This window comes from Sceloporus occidentalis, unplaced genomic scaffold, assembly GCF_023333645.1.
Source record: "Sceloporus occidentalis isolate IW3139 unplaced genomic scaffold, rSceOcc1.0.p SCAF_1, whole genome shotgun sequence".
Lineage (NCBI taxonomy): Eukaryota > Metazoa > Chordata > Lepidosauria > Squamata > Phrynosomatidae > Sceloporus > Sceloporus occidentalis.
In genome coordinates this window covers 266,411,884-266,436,322 of record NW_028316981.1, presented here as the reverse complement: position 1 = coordinate 266,436,322, position 24,439 = coordinate 266,411,884, and the positions used below count along the sequence as shown (strand labels likewise).

General features: G+C 36.7%; 1 pseudogene across 1 annotated transcript in view; it reads right to left on the bottom strand.

The window, feature by feature from the left end:
* Window positions 1-2,615, bottom strand: part of LOC149323847 (uncharacterized) — a 35,868-nt pseudogene extending 33,253 nt beyond the window's left edge. The window contains exon 1 of the transcript XR_016272084.1: window positions 2,468-2,615. The product of XR_016272084.1 is annotated as an uncharacterized LOC149323847 (transcript). The remainder of the gene's footprint in view (window positions 1-2,467) is intronic.
* Between the last annotated feature and the right edge of the window lie 21,824 nt (window positions 2,616-24,439).

Here is a 24,439-nt window from a genome sequence, read left to right as displayed (position 1 = left end):
AATAGCTCTTTTAATGTGGCAGTACTGTAGAGGATGAAGAGATGCAAGCACACATGTAGGTACATATTACTATCCTATTACCTCTTATGTGTACTCATATAGTAGCCACATATCTATGTTCATATCCTACTATATTATACACTTGGTGCATCCTGCACTTGAAATTGTGAGTAGTATCCAGACTTAGCTTATGCTAAAATGCTTAGATGCTTAGAGTCCACCCATTAAAACCAGTTAGAAAAAACAGTCATGACTGATTTAAATCCCATTGATTTCAATGGGTCTACACAAAACAGGAAAAGTCCAACCCAATATTAGGCTTGGATAATTTATCAGTGGCTCACAATAGGGAGAATATCTAATACAAATATTTGATTAAGGATATGCTTTGCACATTGCTCTCACCTATGAAATATTGTTTTTTTCCCCAATTATATACAGGTACAGTGGTACCCCGGGATACGAAAGCACCGCCTTACGAAATTCCCGGGTTACGAAAAAAAATTATTTAAAAAAACTGTTCCGCGTTACGAAAGTTTTTTCGGGTTACGAAAAAACTTTTGGTGCTTTTCGGCGCGATTTCACACCAAATCGCGGCTTTTCCCCATTAGCGCCTATGGCAATTCGGCTTGCGAAAGTCTTCCGGGTTACGAAAAGGGCAGCGGAACGAATTAATTTCGTAACCCGGGGGACCACTGTATAACTCAAAACTCATGTGGACTCAAAAAAGAGAGAGTCCACATGAGTGTTCGCATATATTTCTGCAGTTGCTGACTGGATTCACCATTTTTGATTTCCTCATTCCCCAAAGTTCAGGCCTGCAACATGAAAATCATGGTCCTAGATCTTATGTGGAATAAGTAATTGCTTGATAGCTTCTTGCTAACTTTTGAAAGTGCTGTGCAGCTGTTGGTATATGTTTGTGCTGGCATTGCAGAGTGGAGCCCTGGGAATAAGGAATCTGACTTCAGAGAAACAAGAGCTAGCTTCAAAGAAGAGAACAACTCTCCCCAGCTGACAGAACTTTTACTGAAAGAAAAACAACAATCAAGTAAGAAACACATCAGTAATATCTCCTGTTACTCCCCTCCAATCCTTTTCAAAACTTTCTTTTCATTTATCTGATTACACACTTCCGTCTCTACCACGTCCATTGTGATGGTTCTACCTTTTCTGTTAGTTTAGGTGTTTGATGGTAGATTACAGTGTGAGACCACATTACTTCAAAGCACATTATATTAGTTATTAAAACCCCACAAAAACTACTCCTGTAATTGTGATGTATCCTTGGAGGTTTCCACAGGTTTGGAAACCTTGAGACTAAGGAAACAATTTGAGGTGTATTAGTTGTATGGTTTTCTACAGATTAAGAAGGTATTGTATTCTAATAAATAGCTCATCTAGAATTTTCACTTCTATGCTAACACATTTTATCACAGCTAACCTAATTTAGATGATACACTTTCAAATGTTGGGCCACCAGTCGCTTTCATTTTACTTCCTATAAAAAGCTGGTATACAAAGTATGGGGTGGGGGAATGAGTTCATTTTGTATCATTCCAAAATTGAACTTGAGGGAAATAAAGAAGATAAAATGTTATCATAAGATTCCAGTATTACCCTCTTTGAGGTAAATGGGGAATTTTGCCATTGTAATTAAAAACAGAAGGGGCATATTTGTGTTTGGCAATCATGAAAATAAATTAGCAAAGCCATTTCTGTCATGCTATTTTACACCCACTAAGGATACTTCTGGGTTTTGGGTGTTTTTAAGGTCCAAGAAGCATTTTATATACAACATTTCTCTTTCACTTTCTGTTTTTATTTTTCATCTATTTTACATACAACAAAAACAGTAGGGTCATGGAAGAGTTGAAGTTGTTGAATTATTATATAACTACATCAAGAAAACTTGCAACAAACCTGAATTTGGCAAAGGGAATCTGTCTTCTGCCAATAAAATAAAGTTACAATTCTATGTGAATTTACCTGGGATTGAGCACCATTGAGCTCAATGGTACTCATCTCCAAACAAATATGGGTTGTGTATCAATTGTAGGGTATGGCTTGTTGTTGTCATTGTTGTTGTTAAAATAAAGTTTCATTTACATTCAAGATGTCAAAGGCAAGGAAAACCATTCCTAGTTGCACACAAGCTTTCTTGATGTGCATTCCTATGAGGAAAACAAATGTGGTGATGGATATGTTTGTCTATGCAGCAGAAGCAAGCGAAGAAGCACTGAGTTTTGTTTGACCAAAGCAAAAAGTTATTTCGACGGTTTTGTTTATTTGTTTGTAGGTTTTTGTGATGGAGAATAGAAGAAAGACAGTTTTAAAAACCATACAGAGAAGGTGAGGTTCCCATCTCCCAGGTTATAAAAGTGTGAATTACACAAAATTAACTAGATCAGAAGAGTGTGTCCTTTACTCAGTGAATGGCAATCAGATAACTAATGACTACTTTTACCTGTGGTGATATTGTGCATTGGTTCCATGGAAAGAAACGAGAGGATGCAGGTGACTTCCTGTAAGCCATTTTCTTAGGATCCCTGCAGGTAGTCAGTGTTAACAGGAAATTGGCAAAGCACATTCTGAAAATCAAAATGAACATCCATTGTTCAGTAAAGAAAATAAATGGGCTTTTAACATTTATAGTTCACATAACTGAGCCAAGCATCTTAGTTTTCAAACGATATGCTGCTGCCACGCAATGGAACATTGTTATGTATCATTTATTTTTTTAAATATTTCAACATGCAGCCTTATGGCTACGATGTACATATAAATATTTGTCTATCTTCACAACTACCTTGAAAGGCCAAGACTGGGTGGAATGAGAGAGAATACTTGCCTGAGGCCACCCAGTAAGCTTTGTGGTTGATGGAAAATGTCAACCATCCATGTCCAAACTCTATTTTTTGTGCACATAAGCACAAAAAATGTGGGATAGGAATATTTAATATAGGGCATATGATACATGCAAACCTCCAGAAGAATGTCTGCTTTCTTAGGTAACTCAAGAGCTGAAAAAGAGGTGAAAGGACAGAGAGGTCCGACACTGATGACCCCAGGAGCAGAGTAGATAGATCTGATCAGAAGAGGTCAGGGGCTGATAGAAGAGTAGAGCCCTTGATTTTGGGAAGTAAAATGAAGGGATACACTCAGTGCAGAGGAGGAAGGAGAGAATGATGTGACATAAATGAGGGCTGAAAAAGTCTAAGAGATATGACCAAAGGAGAAGCAGTGGCATTTGTGACATTGATCGTTTGGAGCTATGCTCAGCTGGAGTCATGGATAGGTTAAAGGGTGGTAGAAGGACATTGTTATTACAATAATGGTAATAGCAAAGCATTGACAAATATAATACTCCAGTTCTACAGGGTTCACCTACACTGTAGAAATAATGCAGTTTGATAACACTTTAAGTGCTATCCTGGGATTTGTGGTTTTATGAAGTCTTTGGCCTTCACTGCAAAACAGTGCTGGTGCCTCACAAAACCACAGATCCCAGGATTCTGTAGGATGGAGCCATGGCAATTAAAGAGATGTCAAACTGCATTATTTCTACAATGCAGATGTACCTGAAGTCTGTTGTATTGAGCTACATGCAAAGTTGTTGTTGCTGTTGCTGTTGCTGCTGTGCTCTCGAGTTGTTTCCAACTTATGGTGACCCTAAGGAGAAGCTATCACAGGGCTTTCTTGGCAAATTTCTTCAGAGAGGGTTTGCCATTGCCATCCTCTAAGGCTGAGAGTATGACTTGCCCAGGGTCACCCAGTGAGTTTCATGGCTCAGCAGGGTTTCTAACCCTGCTCTCCATCATCATAGTCCAAGGGTCAATCCACTACACCACACTGGCTCTCATGCATACATGCATAGACCATGTGATAAATGAAAAGCAAGCAGTGATCTTTTAGGTCTGTTGTTCTGTTTTAATAGTTTTGCTCTCACAGTGTGTGTCTAGCTCAAAGACTTACAGTATTCTTCAGGCAGCTATCAAAGTTTCAAAATCCTTTTTATTATCTAAATGTCAGTTTTTCTAGATGACTCTCTGCTGGTATAGTTTGGAATATAGCTTGGCTTAATGAATTCTTACGTTTAGATTCTGTCCCCTGAATCAAAACTTATTTTATTGATTGTGTCTCCAAGTATGAATTCACACATTCTAGCAGAAGATATTTTAAATACATATGTTTTAGAAAAGCAGGAGTTCTGCAAGTCAGCAAAAGAAATAAAGCAATTTTTGTATTTTTTTAAAAAAAAAAAAACTTTCTTAGACATGCTCTCATACTAACAAATCCCCTGACAGGAAACCTGTCAATGGATTATTTCCAAGAGCTTGGTCTAAACAGCAATCAGAGGCTCTTCAGAAGAACAGGCCAGAGATGGTTTCTCACCTTTGACTTCTGACACTTCATCCTTCTCATGCACAGTGAATGTCTGAGAGAATGCTGGGCTGTTCGATGTATAAGTAACCTGTTTATTCTTCAGAAAGAAGAATATATCCATTAACAGGTTCTGAAATAGTCCCAGAACTGAGTCAAGTGTTTGCATTTAAGTAATTGAGCCATTTGTCAGATCGCAAAGACATAGCCTACATGTAACTAATTTTGACCTGTTAGGTAGAAGTAGGTGGGAAAGAAATAAATCCGGAAAAAAATTTACTTGAATTTTTACTATTTATAATCAAGGAGTTTAGTAGTGAAGGAGAGAAAGAGAACCATTTTTCCCTCTGGTAAATGCTGGTGGGGCAGGGGGGTATCTGCTGTCTGTGAGCTCTGAGTCCTCATCTTGTGGAAAGTGACAAACTCCTTACTATCATATTTTGGCTATAATTTGGTTTTGTTTTTTTAAATACCTGTAGTAAAATGAAGTTAACTTTGTATGGTTTGCACAAAAAATATGACATTTGAGGTTTTATGCCAGTGAATAACATTTATAAATGTTACTCAGTAGGGTTAGGCTAGATGAAGTATTGTCTCTTACCTTATATACAAAGTAGCCAGGTGTTTTTATTCTATTTTTAAGCAATATGCATCCTTCAATATGGCCAGCTGCCAGCACTTCCTGGGAATGGATAGTGTCTTGTCACTTAGCCAATTTGTTGGAGAAAGCAGCAGGCTTCTGTGTCCTTTAGTGGTGCAAAGTCTTTGTCTAAAATTAAAGGAAAAAAACATCTAAGCTCATCTTATATAGGTATGAGACAACATATGTAAACTACAGATCCTGCACAGCCTGCAGTGCAGAACCCTTGATCTGAAGTTTAAAAAACAGAAAATACAAATACTCTTCAATATACCCTCCAACATTTCCCAGCTGTAGCTAGAAAATATCATAGCATGGTCAAGATGGCAAAAATTATTCATGGGGAAGAACAAACAAGCCTTGTAGTGGATTCAAAGCTTGTCTGGCAAAAAGATCTAAAGCTGGTAATAGAAGATGATTTATGATCTTAGTTATAAAAAGCTTCTCCATTAAAATCAGTTTCAGCTAAAAATATATTACCAGTGTTATAAAAGCATTTATTGATGGTATATTATTCCACTGAAACTCAGTTATATAAATAAGCAAATATCTGCCCAAGTATTGGAGAAATTGTAATGATATAGGTACTTTATTTCACATGTGGTGGTGCTGTCAAATAGTCCAAAGATTTTGATGGAGGTTTTCAATGAAATGAAGAGAGGAAAGTAAGAAATCAAAAAATTATATTTTCACCAGCACTTGGTTTACTCTTTTTGTTTATAAGAGAAAATAAAAATCTTATTAGTAAAAAACTAGTATCATTTTATTTTGTCTAGCAGCCCATACTGGGATTGCTTCAAAGCTTTCATAAAAATTGGTCTATTTCACTACATTTGGTCTATTTCACTACAATTGGTCTATTTCACTACATTTGTTATCTAAGTGTTATTTGTACATTACTGTGTATTTTAATCTAATAAAAATCTTTTTTTAAAAAAATGGAAAGACCTACATATTTTAGCTTTCTATCCTGTCCTCATCTCTCCTCCTGCTGAGCTGAATGCAAACTACTTTTGTCTTTTGATCTCATTTTGCACCAACATAAGTGAGTTGAAGAAGAAAGGGGAAAGTGGGAGAGACAGAAAGTGAAATATTTTAAAAGCAGTTGAAAAAGTGAGACAACATATAATAATCAGGATTGTCCCTGACAAATAGGAACAGCTAAAGTGTATGCATTGGGGAGGAAGGCAAGCAGGAAGAGGTTCAGCAGCATGTAGGAACAATTGGGAGTTGGTGAATGGCAGATGTGGACAGACATCAGTGTCTGCAGACAGTGTGAGCTAGGAAGTTTAAAAAGCAGCAGCAGAACCCCATCATTGTGGCTCGCAATGAGTATCCCATTTCAACCAGTTCTGGTATCCAGCTGCCTAAGGCAGTTGTCTCACTATGGTTAATGGTGGAGCAACCCTGCTTGTGAACTGTAAGCCATTTCATAATGGAGTGCATGAAGCCTTGCCTGAATTGGCAGATTACACACGCGCGCGCATACATTTAGGTGGAATGTTGGGATAAAGTGAAATTAAAAGAGAATTCATATCTAAAGAGCACAAGTGTTCACATTAGCTATGATCAGAAAGAAGCAATAGTTAGATTGTAGTACAAACGTCCTAGCATGGCTAAGCTGAGGAACACATTTAATGTACAGAAAAATCATTTGGGACAAAGAAGGGTAAAACTAGAATATTTTCCAATCAAGAGTAACTATTTCATCTGTGGCTCTGAAGGAAACCACACCTACTTTTCTCATGTGATTTCTGTTATTCGCCCTCATTCATTTTTTTCCTGTAAGTCAGATAGCAGTGTGTCATTATCTTACAGGGCCTCCTGTAGTGGTCTCATAGACTGTATCATTTTGCCATCATTACTCTCCCTTCAGAAAATCCTGGCAGTAGAATATTAGAATAATATCACCATAAACATGGAAAAATGTTGTTGTAATCACCATCACCACCAGACGTACTACAACCGCATTTATCTTTCTAAAATCTGTAAGGTAGATTGCCCCAACAGCAAGGTAGGAAACTGTGGCCAGTGAGTCAAATTGCCTCTCCAGGGCCATTTTGCAATCTCCAAGGATACCACTCACTTCCAAAATAGTTGCATTTCTGAAAACTCACAATATTACATTATTTTTGTCCTAGACCACTTCTGTTTTAGATCTGGGGACCTTTTTTCCAAACAAGAAGTGATTCATTGGCCTAAAACAGCCTAGGGACATTAAAAAAAACATTAAAAATGCCTTTAATAGAGGATGTAGGGGAAATTTTGAGTAAAAAAAAATCAATAAAATAAAAATGGGGAGTCATAGGAACCATGATGGAGGCTGTTATTCTCCATTATATAACAAGGGATTAGTGCAGTCCTTGTAGCTTGGGCAGTTGCCATCCCTGCTGTAAGCATTTTGACCAAGGACAAATTTAAACTAGGGTTCCCCTGTTGCAAGTCTAGCACTTGGTGACCTTGGGCAAGTCACACTCTCTCAGCCTCACAGGAAAGCAAAGATAAACTCCCTCTGAAAGAATCTTGCCAAGAAAACCCTATGATATGTTCATCCTAGGGTTGCCATAAATCAGAAATTAGGTGTATTTACCTCCTCCTCCATCTCACTTCCCATTTGGTTCTATTGCCTTCATATTTTATGTGTTCACTTCCAACAAGCCTCTATTTGGCCATTGTAGGAGACAAAGATAAATTTTCGGTTTCTTCTTATAGCTTTTTTACATTAAGCCCCTAATATTAAGATACTTGCACCCATCTATACCATATGAAGTAAAGTGGGTTTACCACAGCCCGATACATGAAAGACCTTCTGCTTTCAAGCTTTTCCAAGAGGAACAATTTTACCAACCAGTTCATAAACATTTTCCCCTTATGAATTCTACTCCACAGTTCATAGTTTCGTCATTTTTTATCTAAACCAGCATCTTATATTACTCTTTTAGTCAGTCAAAAGACTTGGCTGTCAAGGGGAAGTTTTGTCATATTTCTGTCATGTTGGTTGCAGTTAGAGGCAAAGAACAGAAATAAATTCCTAATTGGGAACAATAATTTGGTACAGGTGATAGTTTGATCAAATTGGACTCTTCAGTTCAATTTCAGGTCAACAGTGAACTCCAACAATCCCTTTTAAAATCACTGATATATTCTAGTGAGCTATTTTCAGTGCTGACCTACATTCTTGACACATCACTGACTTCAGTGGGGTTGCATGAGGTGAACATCAATGAATAACTTGAATGCAGAATTTTATGCCCTCAAATTGTGCCTATTTAATAGCTGTTCCATTGGCACAATATCAGTTTTCTCACTCTGCTCCTAATTCAGAGATGTATGTGTAGGGTGACAGACAGCATGTGTGTATCTGCCTATATATCAGATGATTATCAACTTGGATAGTCCCAAGTGCCTACTAGATTTTTATATGTTCAGGTGAATATTCAATGTACAGTTATGATTCAAACTGAACCCACCTCACTTCATCAATATTTCAGAACAGATTGTCCAAGAAAAGTCTTATTATTTGGGGGCATTTTTTTCCTGGATTAAAATAATTTTATTAAGTTTCTGACACAAAAGAACATAAAACATTCAAAGACAAATCTTCACAACACCCAATGCCCCTCCTTTCTGCCTCCTTTTTAAAACAAAAACTTCCCACATTTCTCACAATGTACTATCATATGACACACCAAAGTACCCCTAAGGCCCAAAACAGATGGGCCCAAAGGAGTGATGCAAGGCCACCTCCACCATTCATGCTAGGAATGCAGCAAACGCACATGTGCAATTCCAATCTGGACTACTGCCGTGGTTCTGAACCAGACTGCCAGAAGAAACGGATTCTATCTGCTCCTTCTTGGCCTGATTCTTTTTTGTTGGTGCAACTTCAGGCCACATTTGGAGCATGTGTCATGTAAACAGCACGCACCCAATATGGTCTGAAGCCATGTCATTCTTCCCATCTGTTTGGGGCCTAATTTTAGTTTGTATGAACTATCAAGCAATTTTCTATTTTTTTTTATAATACAAACTAAATACCAGTATAGACCAAACACCATTATTAAACTTCATTACCTTCATTAATCAACATTACTTTCTACAAAATGAATTGCAAGGTACTTGCTTTGCCATCTATATCCAAAATCCATAAGTAGTTGTCTCTCCTTAATACTCATTCATAACTTCTATTGCATACCCCTAAATTAAATTTGTTAATTTTTCCATTTCCACAGTTTCCAACCATTAGTCTGGACTTTTCTTTATTTTCCATTGTCTTACTAAAACCACTCTAGCTGCTGTTAATATATGTCTAAATAAAATACCATGTCTCTTTCCCCTTTTATCCTCTTCACTTATCATATTTAACAAACATACTTTTGGTTTCAAAATCAGTTTGATTTCTAAAATCTGTTGTGCCCATTTACTTACTTTGATATATGTGTGTCTCTGTTGTGTGCCTTCAAGTCATTTCCAACTTATGGCAACCCTAAGGGAAACCATCATGGGACTTTCTTGGCATGATTTGTTCAGATGTTTGCTATTGCCTTTCCTCAGTGGCATCACTAGGGAGATGCTAGAGGTACGGACCACAACAGGTGGGGGTGACACCACTGCTGCTTAAACATCTGCTTTTGGGCAGAAATGAGCTGTGGCATTCACCTGTGTCCCATTAAAATGCTAAATAGGTGGGGTGAGGCTAAGAGGAAGCTGAAAGGAGAGGCCCGAGTGGGTTTTTTAATTAAATTTTAAATAAAAAATTAAATAACAAATAATAACAATGCAAGATACATTCAACATTCTGCAAAATGGCACAGAGATAAGACAAAGTAATTTCTAAATATGAAAGCACATATAAAAATAGCTGACATGATGCATACTTATAAAATGGTCTTTACCTGCAGAATAGAGTTGCTCAATTGTAAATGCCTATCAGTTTCTGATCTTAGACGAAGGTGGGAATCGTGCAGCCTTCAAGATGATGTTGATCTGCAGACTTTTGGGATTCCTCACCATTGGTTCTTCTGGCTGAGACTGATGCAATCAGAAACATCTGATTGAATTCCCAACTCCTATTTAGATCCTTGCTTCGTTAAAATATGACACTACATAAGAGATGCTGAAATCTGTAAGAGATATCCAGTAGAACTTACTGTTTTAAACAGAAATAAAGAAAAGCCTGACACCAGTAAGATAAAGCAGGTAACTGTTAAAACCAGCTGCCTACTGCAAGAGTTCAGGGAGCTCAAAGTAATGCAAGTGACACTTCAAAAGAGCCAATAAAAGATGAGTGTTACAAGGAAGCTGCCAGGTAAAAGGCATAAAATGATGAAAATGAATACAGATCATCTTGTATGTTAAACCATGATCAAACTTCCATTAGTGACCCCTCATCTTTATGTGTGTGTGTGTGTGTGTGTGTGTGTGTGTGTGTGTGTGTGTATTGAATAATAGAACACAAAGCTTTTCAAAGCATGAGACATGCCTGTCTTGGGTGATTCAGGCCATGAGATTCTCCCTAATCTCCAACATTTTGCATGTTGGCAATGCACAGTTCCAAAGTCTTACTCCATGAACATACCAGAGCAAAGCAGGAGCCTTTACACATCACATTTTTTTGTACCTTCCAAAATAAGAACTGAACAACAATAATTTACATATTTCTTGGCATTTAAACCACTTCACAAACACATAATGCAGTTCTTACTTACAGATGTGTAGACTACAGAGTGTTAGTTACAGACAGAGGCCTCTTGTGCCAAGTGAAATGGCTTTGTGTATGTGTTCATACCATTAAGTTGCCTACCAACATATGGCATCCCCATGAATTTCATAGGATTTTCTTACACAAGGAATATTCAGAGATTGATTGCCATTGCTTTTCTCTGAAATATAGCTTACACCCCTGGCATTCCTTAGTGGTCCCCATCCAAGTATTAAACAGGCCTGACCCTACTTAGCTTCCAAGATCAGAAGAGATCTAGTGTCTTCAGGGTATTTATACCAGCCTAAACCACTTCTGTTAGTTGATGTCTGAGACCAGTTGGCAGAGGGATGTGCCTACCCATCTGGCAGAAGAGCCAAAAAAGAGAGGAGATGAGAGGGAGGAGGAAAGTTCTGACAAATCCAAACCTCCTGTAGAGCAGGTACAAAGTAACCATGTCAGCACAAAATGAAGCCAGAGGCAGAAGCAGGGTCATGCATTCCTAGGCTGGGAGAGGGTTAGATTCACCACCCCTTCAGCTGGCCTAGTGTCAACTCAGCCAGTCCTTGGCCATCTTGGTGAATCAGAACCATACTCATACTCAGTAAAATTTACAATGGGGGGATTATGGCTCTCCAGATGTTGTGGACTTTTATCTCCCATCATCCCTTTTTATTGTCCAGGCTGAGTGGAGATTATGGAAATTGAAGGCCAGAATATCTGGAGGACTATAGAGTCCCTACTCCTGCTTTGCAACAACTTTGTTGTTTTCCACTTTATTTTTTTGGTAAATCCAAATTATTATCTATAATTTATAAAAAGCATTTTATATAACTTTTCAGCCTTACAAAAAAAAAACCCAACTAAACCAAACCAAATATCAAGTAACATAAAATAGACCCTACAATCCAACAGAGCAAAAGCAAAGTCTTCGATCATATATTAAAAGCCAGTGGAATAAGAATGTGTTCATTGCCTGCCTAAGCCACATCAAGGATGGATTAGCCTCATTGCATTGGAGTGAATTCCATAACAAACGTATTAATATTTTTCTCCCCATTTTCAGGGAGTATTCACTGGCTAGTGACTTTATTCTTAGAACAAGGAGTACATGCTTCAGAGGTCTGCCTCTAAAGTAGCAATCCCTGTTACACATATACTTCTGAGTATACTTCTTAAAGAGAACCAGCATGGTGTAGTGGTTTGAGTACTGGACTGTGTCTCTGGAGATCAGGGTTTCATTCCCCACTCAACCATGAAACCCACTGGGTGACCTTGAGCAGGTCACATTCTTTCAGCCTTATAGGAAGGCAATAGCAAACTTCCTGTGAACAAATCTTTCCATGAAAACTCCATGATGGGTTTCCCTTAGGATCATGCTAAGTCAGAAATGATGAAGGCACACAGCAATGACAAAACATGTTAAAAGACAATCCTATGGAAATCCCATCACGTTCAGTGAGGTTTACTTTCAGGTAAGTAAGTATAGAATCACAGTTCCATGGTACTACGCCATCTCAGTACTGTACTAGACATGATGAAATGCTGAATGTTTTCAAATGCAGCAAGAGTGAAAACTATGGAAGTAAGTAAAATAATTCAGTGCTTCCTATCCCCATACCACTTTGATTTTTTTCCCATCTCAGGAAATAAAAGAACATCTGTGCATACATTTCATATTAGATCCAGGATTGTTCTTACAAAGATGCTCTCATGTTTGTTTGTTTCTGTTTTTTAATTAAGTGCTTGGGGGTATGAGCATATCCAAGGCTTAGCTGTATTCAGAGTCTGCTTTTTTCAGAAACTCAGATCAGAAGCTTTAATTGACATCTCTGAATCATATTCAGTGATTTGCCATGTGTGGCAAAGTTCACATGTCTGATAAAATGATAGCTCTAGAAGCCTGGGAATTTTTTATTAATAGCATCATGTTTTGAAAGGTTTCTCACTAGGCAAGGCTAATGGAACTTTAAAAATATGCTTTTGTATATTTTTGGTGTGAATTCTGTCTAATTCATATACGTAAATTCTTGTCTCATTCACAGTTAAAAATAAATTGGTTTTAAAACTGGTGGAAATGGAATCTAAACTGTATCACACTCAACATACTATTTATAATATTAATGCTGCTGACTATTCTCTTCTATACCATTGCAGTGCAGGCAAGAATTTTGGGATCACTTGCAAGCATTGGAGAACATGTTGGATATTTCTTATATTTATGACCCACCATAAATATCTTTGAGTTGATCTTAATGTTGTTGAAAGAGTCAAGAATAAACTTTCTCCCATTAAAATCCTCTGTACTTTAATGTCAGAACAAGATTATTGTATCCATTCTTTTTTAACAGGAAGTCTTACATCGATGTGATCTTGTGAATGTTTGATTGCTAGATTGCATCAACATAAAAATCAAACCATTATATAAGAAATATAGAGATGTTGAGAGGATGTGAAGTGTAAAATAATATCTTGTGAAGTCTTATACTTTACGCTGTACTTTTCAAGATACATCTGTCTGGGTGTAAAATATAGATGCATAGTGAATGTACCTTTTCATTTACCTGCAGCCTGATTCCCAAACTTAGCAAAGTTCCTCCCAAGACTTAGGCATTTACTTTTGTTTTCTATGTCCAATACTCTGAATAACTCCTCAAACTCCACAGAAAAAGGAATCACAGTTCTTACCCGAGTGAGAGAGCTAATGTGGGTAGTGGTTTGAGTGTTGAACTACAGCTCTGGAGATGAAGGTTTGATTCCCTGCTCAGCCAGGAAATTCACTGGGTGACCTTGGGTGAGTCATACTCTCTCAGCCTCAGAGGATGGCAATAGCAAAACTCCTCTGAACTAATCTTGCCAAGAAAGCCCCATATTAGGTTCACCATAAGGCACACAACAACAACAACAACAACAACAACAACAACAACCTACAAGTATCCATGAGGATGTACATTACTGAATGTGCAGCTGGCTGGCCACTTCACCTACATTGCATGGATTTGCCTGATTTTTCATGGCTGCACATTGTTGACAGAGGGAGGGTGAATAGATGTGAATTTCACAGCAAAGTGAAGACAATTAAGTGTTGATGAGAATATACAAAAATCTACAGCAGTTCACATACGTACATATGAACTAGCCCTTTGTCCTATGTCTCAGGCACCAAAAATGCCTTTGATTTGCCCTGGGCATGTCCTACTAGTTTCACTGACATATTGCAAAATGCTTGTAAACAGAACTTGGCTTAAACTCTCACTGCATGCAATTTTATTAAACAAATTTTTCATATGAACAGTGGTGTAGTAGTAAGTTTTAAACACAGTGATTATCACAATAACCTCAGCTATGTTTCCCCACTGACATTCCAAAAATATGGTTAACTCTGCTGGTTTTCTGTATTATCAAAAACCCAGTTCGACAAGTTTGCTTCTTAACCAGGAGCAGGACTTTTCTAAAGTTAATGTGTCTTGATAGACCATTTAGGACTAAGCTATCCCCAAATATTTTTCATTACAACTGGGATAGTTTACAAGAAAATATTATTGCTGGAAATATCCAGTTTTAACTCCATCTACTTTTGAGGCTACAGTTCAGAACTGTGGCAAGTAACATAACCATCACTGCTTCCAGTCAAAAAGCGCCCATGCACCTGATCAGCCCTGGCTACACTGCACCACTGTGTATGATCTGTTTTATTTCTTAAGCAAAGACATAGAAAACCACCTCCACTAATGTACCCTGCAGGTTTTATTGAAATTATATATTCCCTCTCTATACTGGCCCATTTGTTTGCTATGAATTTCATATGGAACATTCAGAACTAGTAGGAGTTATAAATGGACATTACTGCTGTCACACTGGATGGTGACAATCTTTAAAACACACACACTCCCACACACAAACCAATGAAAGCCACCTATAAGAATCAATGTGCATGAATCACACAAAAAGAACAAAAGCCACAAGTGATAGTGATATAGTTATAATAGTAATATACATGAAAGTTCATATCTTACTTTTTTCATATAGCTGAAATTTTGCACATGCTGACCACATCTACTGCTTCTACATGCCTTCTTTCTTAAGGAAAATCAAAGTTGCTAGGAGGAAGAAGATGAGCTTCTTCTTTCTCTTCCGACTGAGCCTCACCCCACTCACATCATCTCTTCAGTGTTAAAGAGACACAGGTGAACACAACAGCCCATTTCGGCCAAAAGGCAGATGTCGGAGGAACAGTGGTGTCGCCCACTTTAGTGTATCACCTGGTGTGGCCCACGCCCTTGCACCATGTAGTGACTCCCCTGCCAGTAGGATTTACATAAATGTTTAATTACCTATTTCCCACTGATTCAATAGGTCTACTCTAGTTGGCACCAACAATTGGATTGATCCGAATGATCTTACTAGACAAGTGTAAGACAATTAATTTGAAGAAAAGAGAAAGAACATGTAGGCATGTCAAGATTCAAGTCTAAGAGCCCATTCACACAGCACAATTATAGCATTATGATTTGACTTGAACTGACTTGGCAACATCCTATGGAATCCTGTGGTTTGTAGTTTGATGAGGTACTAGAGCTCTCTGGCCATGTATTCTGAATTGCTGTCCCTAAACTGCAAGTCCTACAATTCCATAGGCGTCAGCCATGGCTGTTACAATGCATTCTTTGGTCCAAAACACACTGCAGAAATAATCCAGTTTGGGGCTGCTTCAACTGCCCTGGCTCAATGCTAGGCAATCCTGGGAACTGTAGTTTTTTGAGACATTTAGCATTCTCTGTCAGAGAGCTCGGCTGCCACAAACTACAGTTTCCAGGATTCCCTGGCACTCAGCCAGAGCAGTTAAAGTGGTCTCAAACTGGATTATTTCTGCTGTGTGTTTTGGACCATAGTACTATAATTGTGCACTAACGCCCTAAGGAAGAAATACAAAATGATACCCTATTGGCTCCCATATTTTCACTCTGTAACTGGTGGAAGGATAAAGTCTCATAGAGTATGTTGTATGTGAGAGCATAAAGTTGGATCAATATGCTGTGCCTTCACAATTAGTATACTCATAGCCTGGAACATGTAACAGGGTTTTTTTTTTAATTAAAATTATTTTTAAAAATATTATTTTTAATGTTATTTTAAAAAATCACATCTTACCAAATTTACACTTTAACCACATGAAACAATCTACATGTAAATACGTTTAGGCTATGAGTATAATATTGTAATTTAAAGGTATAATTTTAATAATTAATAATTTTGCTATTTGTTTATGTCACAACTATTGCCATTAAATTATTGAGGATTCTGTATGGTATATTGTGGAAGCAGATCGATCAGGCGGGTGATACCATGAGTTACTTTGCTTGGTGACACCAACCCTAGTGATGCCACTGCCTATTGGTACAATGGATCAACTCAGTTAATTTAGCCCATTGTTTTCATTTTATTCATTTGTGTTTTGACTTCAAGAATTTCATAATAATACTTCAATTTGTCACTTTACATTCATTCAGGGGTTTTTTCTGCACCTCCATTGTACATAGATTTCCAAGACAGATGACCGAGGAAAGTAAAACCAAAATCTCACCAGTCCTGCCCATTTTATTTTACAGCTTTAAAAATTGATTATGCTTCCTTCCTTATCCCTTAAATATAATTTAATGCCCATGATTTTAACATTTCCATTTTGCACATTATAATAAATTTATATATTATATAGTATTTTATAACTATTTGTACACAGACACATGATTAAAATGGGTTTTAATCCCACAGAAGATGTTTAGCAACATCTTTAACTGTTGAATATTTCATCTGGATTAGTAGCATCCCAGAAACAGTAAAAGAAATGAGAAGAAGTAACGCTGGACTCACTAGACTCTCAAGTAGACTCGCTGAAATGTTAGTCAACGCCTTTTTCCTCCTGCTGCCACTACCTGTTAATTTCAGTGGGTTTACTATAGGTGGAATTAACATTGGATTTTATCCCAAAATACAACTGAAACCTCTAACAGATTGTACTATATATTATAACATGACATTTATAATACTTTTTGATAAAGGTGAATCTATTTGCATAGAATCGCCCTGATACAGAGTAACCCATATGTATACAATATTATTATTATTATTATTATTATTATTATTATTATTATTATTATTTCATCAGTAAAATATTGTGCACAATTTTAGCTGCTCCCTGGGACCATTCCAAACAGATGCTGAAGGTCACAGTTTCTATGGATTGGTGAAACCTTCCTAGGCATACATTCTCTGACTTACAAGCAGTTATTCTCAAACAAATGTATATCAAAAAGAAGATAAGAAAGAGAAACAAATAAACTGGGATATATTCACAAATCCCAATCCACTAGCAGAGGTATGAAAAGAGACAGTGGTGTCTTGGTAAACAAGATAAATTAATACATATGTCCTCACAACTAGGCAAGCAACAAAACAATTCTTCTCAACCAAGATTCTGACTTCAAGGTAACTGATTCTTGGTAAGCAGATTTATTGCTTTCACACCTCAAAACTGTCTGAGAACCAGCCTGACAGGCCAGTATCACCTTACACAACTGTTTGAAGGTTTGCGGCCAGTGTCACAGATCTTTCTGCTTGCTATGACGCTCTGATCCTACCCCCACAACTATATAATTGCTAATCTGCTAATATACCAGAGGTTTAATTTTAATTCTATCAGTGCATCTGAAAATGTGACTTGAAATCCATTAAAATGCATGTTAAAATGAAATGAATTAAAGGTGCTATTAGAGTCCTCCTCACCACCACTACCCACCTTTTTCCTTTTATGCTGTGAAAAGGGAAGCACAATTTGTGCTGTGTTGTACTAATTCTACTTGCAGTTTGTTTGATTTTTTCAGAAACCTATTGGATTGAAAGACAAAAAGTGTGTGTGTGTGTGTGTGTGTGAACACACCATGTGAAGAACTAAAGTTCCTCTACATACTAATTATACATTCATTCTATGACTACATGCCTTTATACTGTCCAAAAAAGCACTGGTATGCACATGAAAATAATATAGAAGCAGCTTTGGCTTTGGGGTATTTGACTACCTTGGAAAGAACATGGCTGAGAATAGCACTGATAATAAAAGCCTCACACACTAGTACATTTTATAGGAGATCCTACTTGTTACATCCATGACCCTTAAAAACAACTCTTCTCCTCCAATCCTAACAACAACATCAATGAAGATTGCAATACCTGTATTCAAAGTATGCCAGGGGCAGGTTTCCAAAAGCATTTGCTTTGGCTTCATTTCCTAAAATAGTGCCACCCACCACCGATTTGTTTCGCAGTAGCAAGTTGCTCAGATGTTTCAACTTTCTCAAAGACGTCTGAAGAAGTGGATAGAAATCCACAAAAGCCTGTTAAAATAAATCAATTAGTCTCAAAGATGCTGCTAGATTCTTCCCCTCTACTTTTTCTTAATTTTTTTCTGTTTACGTTAAATCAGCCTAACATCACCTTATCTTTTAATACTGACTTGATTACAACCAAATGGTGGGATGGTGATCACCAGTGCTTGGAAATGTCTCTTCATAATATTTTCCATAACAGTGGTGGGATACTAAGAATTGTAGTCAAAAATAAGCTTTCCAAGCTCTGTTGATCACTGATGAAGTTTGATTAGGGACAGTTTCTATCAAATACCCCAGGCTGGCTCTGTCTGGTTTCTGCCTGTTTGAAATCACAGTAGTATTTAATGGAAAATTGTATAATATTTTAAAATTATATTCAAAAATCCTCCTTGTAAATTAGGCTTTATATTTTCTTTTTTTTTCTGGGTATTACAATCCATCTAAATTAGGATAATTAAATAATAAAATAAGTAGACAGACAATAGAAAGAGACTTTATAAACAGGTAATTCTTTTAAAATTTTGCCTTTTTCCCAGAGTTAAAATTGCCATTCAGGAATATTCTTCATATATTCAGGCAAAAAGTAAGAAATTATTTTGGATCCCATTGTTTCTTCAAATAGGTAAAGGACCATCTATTTCCCCATATCTATATTAAGAATTTCCACTGAAATCTATAGGACTGCCATGTATGGACTGATGGTATATTACTCTTCAAATAATTTCTCCAAAGTCAAATACTTAAAAGCTATTTCATCACATCAGCTTCCGCCTTGAAATAGCAGGCAGGAATTACATTGCTGGCCTGTTAAAATGTTAGCAACCACATTTCATTTTTTGAAAAGGCAATTTATTTGTCCTGAAATAAAGAGTTGATTATATCTCTTATTACTGTTACAAGAACTTGATATATCACAAAGAGGAAGAGTTACAACATGTACCAACTATCAGCCAGGAAAAATGAATCTGATTCATAATTCACTCTGAGAATGTCTAGTTAGTCAATCAAGTGATTTGTAATCATAAAGGCTGCCAGGAATTGAATGAATAACGGGCCATACTAAAATCCTTGGATTTCCTAGTATTCTTATTTCATTATGTGACTTTTATTGCTATTTCTGGTAGTTGTCTCTACTTCAGTAGAACAAATTAAACACCATGCAGATATTTGTGTGCATCTATTTGGCCATTTAATGTGCGTACAAAGAGACTGACCAGTGTAGGAGCAGACAAAGCTGGGGTTTTCTCTGTGAAAACTGAACCTTTTTTTACGATGCAAAGCTGAGGGAGAAACAGGCGATCTTACCCACCCACATTTCTTCCTGAAAGCATTTTGGGGGTAATGAATCTTAGCACAGATCATACTGTTACAGTACATTTTCTCAAGTTATTTTATAACTATAGAAATGACATAATTCATATAGCATGCCATCTGTTTAACAGCAGCATCCCTTTCCCAGCCTCTTAATCTTTACAGATCATCAACCTATTCTCTTAGCTAAAAAGCAACAGCCATATTATAGCATCCTAAATAGCATGCTATCTCCAAAAGTAGATTTCTGTAAAAACAGTAATCCAACTAAAGATAGGGAAATAGAAAATGAAACTACATTACCAGAAGTTGATGCACATCTTCTTGAATGCATGCGTTCATTTGGTTTCTTTTCACACAAGAATAAGATGTTGTTTAAGAGAGGATTCTGACATTACACATGATAATCTTAACAATTTAGGATCTACTGCATGTTAATATTTGTTTCTTTTTATTTATTTTTTCTCATATAATATTTTTGTAATAATTTATGTCTGCTAGTGTTTGGACCAAGGAAAACTGATCCAAAATAAATGAACAATGTATGAATATATTGTCAGAATGTTGTAAGAATGATTTCTGCAATGAGTAGCACATACCTGTTAAATCTTTTTCACCCTTTTCTTTTATATATATAAAAATCTTTTTAAATGACATGGTAAATATATTCAATATGATATATTTTTACAGTTGCATTGCTGGTCTGACAGCAAGACCATAAAATCTGTTATTGCTTTCTATCAGCAATCTATATATGTTCATCAAGAATATGATTGCTAAGTTCCTCTTACAATTCAGCATAACCACCTCCAGAGCAAGTATGCAAAATTTGCAATTAATAGACCATCACATCAATTTCAGCACAGGACAAAAATTCTTTGTCCAAAGAAAAATGTTGAGATAAATATTTAGAATGTAAAGATCATTACATTAAATTAAATTAAAATATATTTTTATGTTTCTGTTTTCATAGACGGTTCCATTACTGCATGTGTTTTTGCAAATATAAAATTCATTGTAATAATTGTTTTAAAGTTCGTAACTTTCAATTTCATGGATAAAAGAAAATTTAAAAATACTTTGAGGCAACTTATTTTAAAAAATAGTAACCTGTTGTTTTTTCCAGTGAAGTCAGTATGGTAAGAAAAACAAAAAAGAGGATGGCTATTTTACAAAACAGTCAAAGTGGCAAATACATTGCATTTGCTATTAGACAGTTTTTTAAAAAAAAAGAAGAAGAGGGAGAGGAAGAAGAATAAGGGACAACAAGGATCCCAAATAAGCTTTATAGAACTCTGAATTAATCATTCTGGTATGTCATCATTTAAATTAATGTTTGCTTTTAGCAGTACAAATTGTTACAGAAAAGCCTCATCTTCTTTTCAAAGGTCTGTTGGCTATAAATAAAATCAATATTTTCATATTTACAGTATGTTTTGTTTATAGCTTACATGTTTTACAGTTACACTATATATTAAGCATATGAATATAAGAAAACCTAAAGAACACAAAACATGAATAATCAGCAGCATTATTCTTTCACACACAATAGAACATCTACAAAACTGTATTATTTAATGCTTGTTTCCAAAAATCACTTATATACCATTAAGACCTGTGTTCATATGCTCAGGTCTTTTATCAAACAGAGGTAAAATGAAGAATATATTTAAGTGCCTTACTGACTGTCTTTACTTACAAGTAGGTCACCATAAGTCAGAAATGGCTTGAAGGTACACAACAAGAACAACATCAATAACATATACCATCAAAATCAATAGGATGTACCTCTCACTAAATGTGTTTAGCATTAGGTGTTAGTCACGACTGAGGCTATGAACATAAGCATTGGAAGTAAGTTCTATCAAAATCAATGGGATTTACTTTCCTATAAATGTCTTCACAATTGAAGTGTAAGCATATTAAGGTGCTCATCTTTAACATTTCTTCATAGCACAATAGGAGCAGCTTATATCAATTAAGGTTGCCCCAGGGATCCTGAGCAATCCAAACCTGTTCCCCTTCTTTCTTCAAGAAGCCCCATGAAAATATAGCTAGGAAATGTAATGCATGAACTCGTAGAAAGGGTTACTAAACTGCAATCAGATGGGTTGCTTTCCTATCTATCTGGAACAAATTGGAACTAACATGTTTAAGTCTCTACAACACATTAACATTCCTGAAGTCCTCCAGACTCCTCAGAGCCACTTTTGTTAATGGTAGCAATTTTCTCAATACTCTGAAATGTAGTAAAACTAAAAAGCTGCTAAGATGTTTAATGCAGTGTAGAGTTACAGAGACAATTGGATATAACTAATTCTGATAGCTTGGTCAAACATACGAATATACATTTGTAAGATCCTACCACATGGAACAAAGGGGATTGTACAGAACAAAGCATTCACAAAGTAACTTTCTAGCACTCTGTCAACTGCATTTTTCATAAAACAGATGCCTGATTCAAAACTAAACATTTCCTCCCCTACCCTCCCCCTGCAACCTTCACATTTTTACCTTGTGGTCTGTGTTCCCCTTTTGATTAGTAGAAATTATTCATTTTTTAAAATTAAGAGTTTTTAATGAACAATAAACAGGTCAGCTGAATTGTGCAATACTAAGCAATGTCATTTTAATCTTTGATAGAACAACACACATAGAAGTGCATTTTACCATCATTAGTATAAAAGCCTTGCAGTGGCAGAGGTTAATGGCTGGGCAGGAGACTGTGCATCCTCTCTAAATATCATTCAAAAGTGTTTGCATATTAGCCACTTGAACACCCTTCATCTTGTAAATCAAGTCCATTAAACCTCTAGGTTAACAATAAAACATCTTGCAAAAAAAATTAATCAAAACCCATCAAGCTACTAGATTTTCACAAGACACTAAAACTAATGCCTTGCTGCAGTGGCTGTTGTTATTATAAATTATTTCAGGGAAAACTGGAATTGGTATAATTTGCAGAAAGTAATTAATGATTCCTCAATCTTAGGAATTCAGTTTTTACAGAGCAGATACTTCTGAATATGCACAGCAAGAATATGTTTCCCCAATAAGTCTTTTGTGCCCTGTTCCTCTACTGGAAAAACAAAAAACAAAGAAGATTACTTAAAATAAACTCTTAATTCTTGTTTTCACCTTTGTAGCTTTGATTCTATGTTGGATGAAGATGTATTAACAAGTGCATTTCTGTGTTTCACAGCCGTAGACCTACATTAAAGCGTAGTGTTAAGCCATTGGGTAATACTATCCTAACGGAAAAACAATTATTGCATAGAGATCAACAAGGAGAGGCCACAGGATCAAACTGAACTGATTGAGGAGTACTAGCTGACCCTTCCCCAGCCTGACAAGGGGACATGCAGGCATTCTGTGGCTCTATGCTAGTGTAGACATCATTGTACATGCAGTTACACTTTCTGAGAGGGTGCAATTGGAAGTGCAGTCCCTAATATGACCCGTCACTCCACAAACGCATGCAGTCTTCTCTTACACATTTGAGTTGAGGGTCTAGAGAGGCAACCATTCTGCAACAGGTGAGCTCAAGGCTGAGGCACCGGCTCCACAATTAATTGCACAGTGTGGGACCCAGCCAAAATATGTATATTTCCAAATTGTTAAGGATCTTAGCCTGTGTCTTTATCAAACAGGCTAAAAGTTCTGGCCAAAGGTTCACTTTGGACAATAGAAAGCCATATATCACCTTCCATCTCAACATCAAAATACATCTCCTGTCAACATAGTTGCTGACCAATAACTGTTATCACTGTCTAACTATCACACTATGAAATATTTGTACACAAAGGGATCTTGTAGCAGCTTAGAGACTACCTGAGTGAAAAAGCATAAGCTTTTACCTTCCTCAAATGCATGGCATGAACTGGTGCCCAGGAAGGACCTTTGTAATCAGACTGTATTAGTAGCCATGGAAATGCAAAACTTGTGAGTATGATGATGAGGTGACAAGTGGAGGAGGAAAGATGTTGCCTAAGGCCAGGGTGGGTGGATCATATGGATGGTGGATGAAGTTTTGGAATGTGGTGTGTGCAGGCTGGGAACCAGAAAGGAGATGTAATAAACAGGCCGAGAGCACCCTTAGGAGGCTGGGTTTGTTAGCTATTGTCTCTGTTCAACCCATGGTTGATGGATTGAAGTTTCTGGATATATTCTAATTCACCTATTTCTCTTTCCAATCTTCCTTTCTAGTTTTTGTGTTCAAGGAGTGTGAAATATGTACAAGAATGAAAGACCACATATGGTGCTCCTCAATTACTACTGTTTCTCTTCTTCCCCTACGATAGTCACCACTGATAACAGCTTACTGTTAGTGGAAAGGATTAATCTGCTGTGTTTTGAATGTTGCTGACTTAAACTTTCCTGTAGAGCTAGCCCAAAGATATTTTACTGCCCAAAGCAAAGCATCAAAAGGTGCATGGACCCACAGTACACTCCACTAATTCAAGTTAAGGTGCATAGTACTCAAAGCCAGCTAAGTTACTTTGGCATATTAGAGTAAAAATCTGCCAAGTACTTTTCTCCACTCCTGGAAGCAAATACAGTGCGCCCGCGCCATACGCGGGCGCACCATACGCGGACTTGATACCAACTAGCCCATTGAGTACAATCTATGACACGGTGAATATCATTGCACACATCACAGTCAATAATCAATATCATTGTCAATATCATACTAACGTCAACTGAAGTATATTTAAAGTTCATTTATATATACTTATACATTTAATAATAATCCAATATTAGTGGGTGGATTTTATTTGTTAATAAGTGAGGAAATATACTGAATGTAATAATATTTAATGAAAAGTAAATGTAATTAATTTCTGCTAACTTTAATCCATATATATAATGTTTGTCTTTAAAAAAAAAAAGAAAGAAACTTTAACCCCTTCCCACTAGTAGTGCCCACGCATGGTTAGGGCAATGGTTTCACATAGGGCATGACTGAGTGTTATGGAATCATGAGGCAAAATCCAGAGATGGACTTCTGCTGTTGGAATA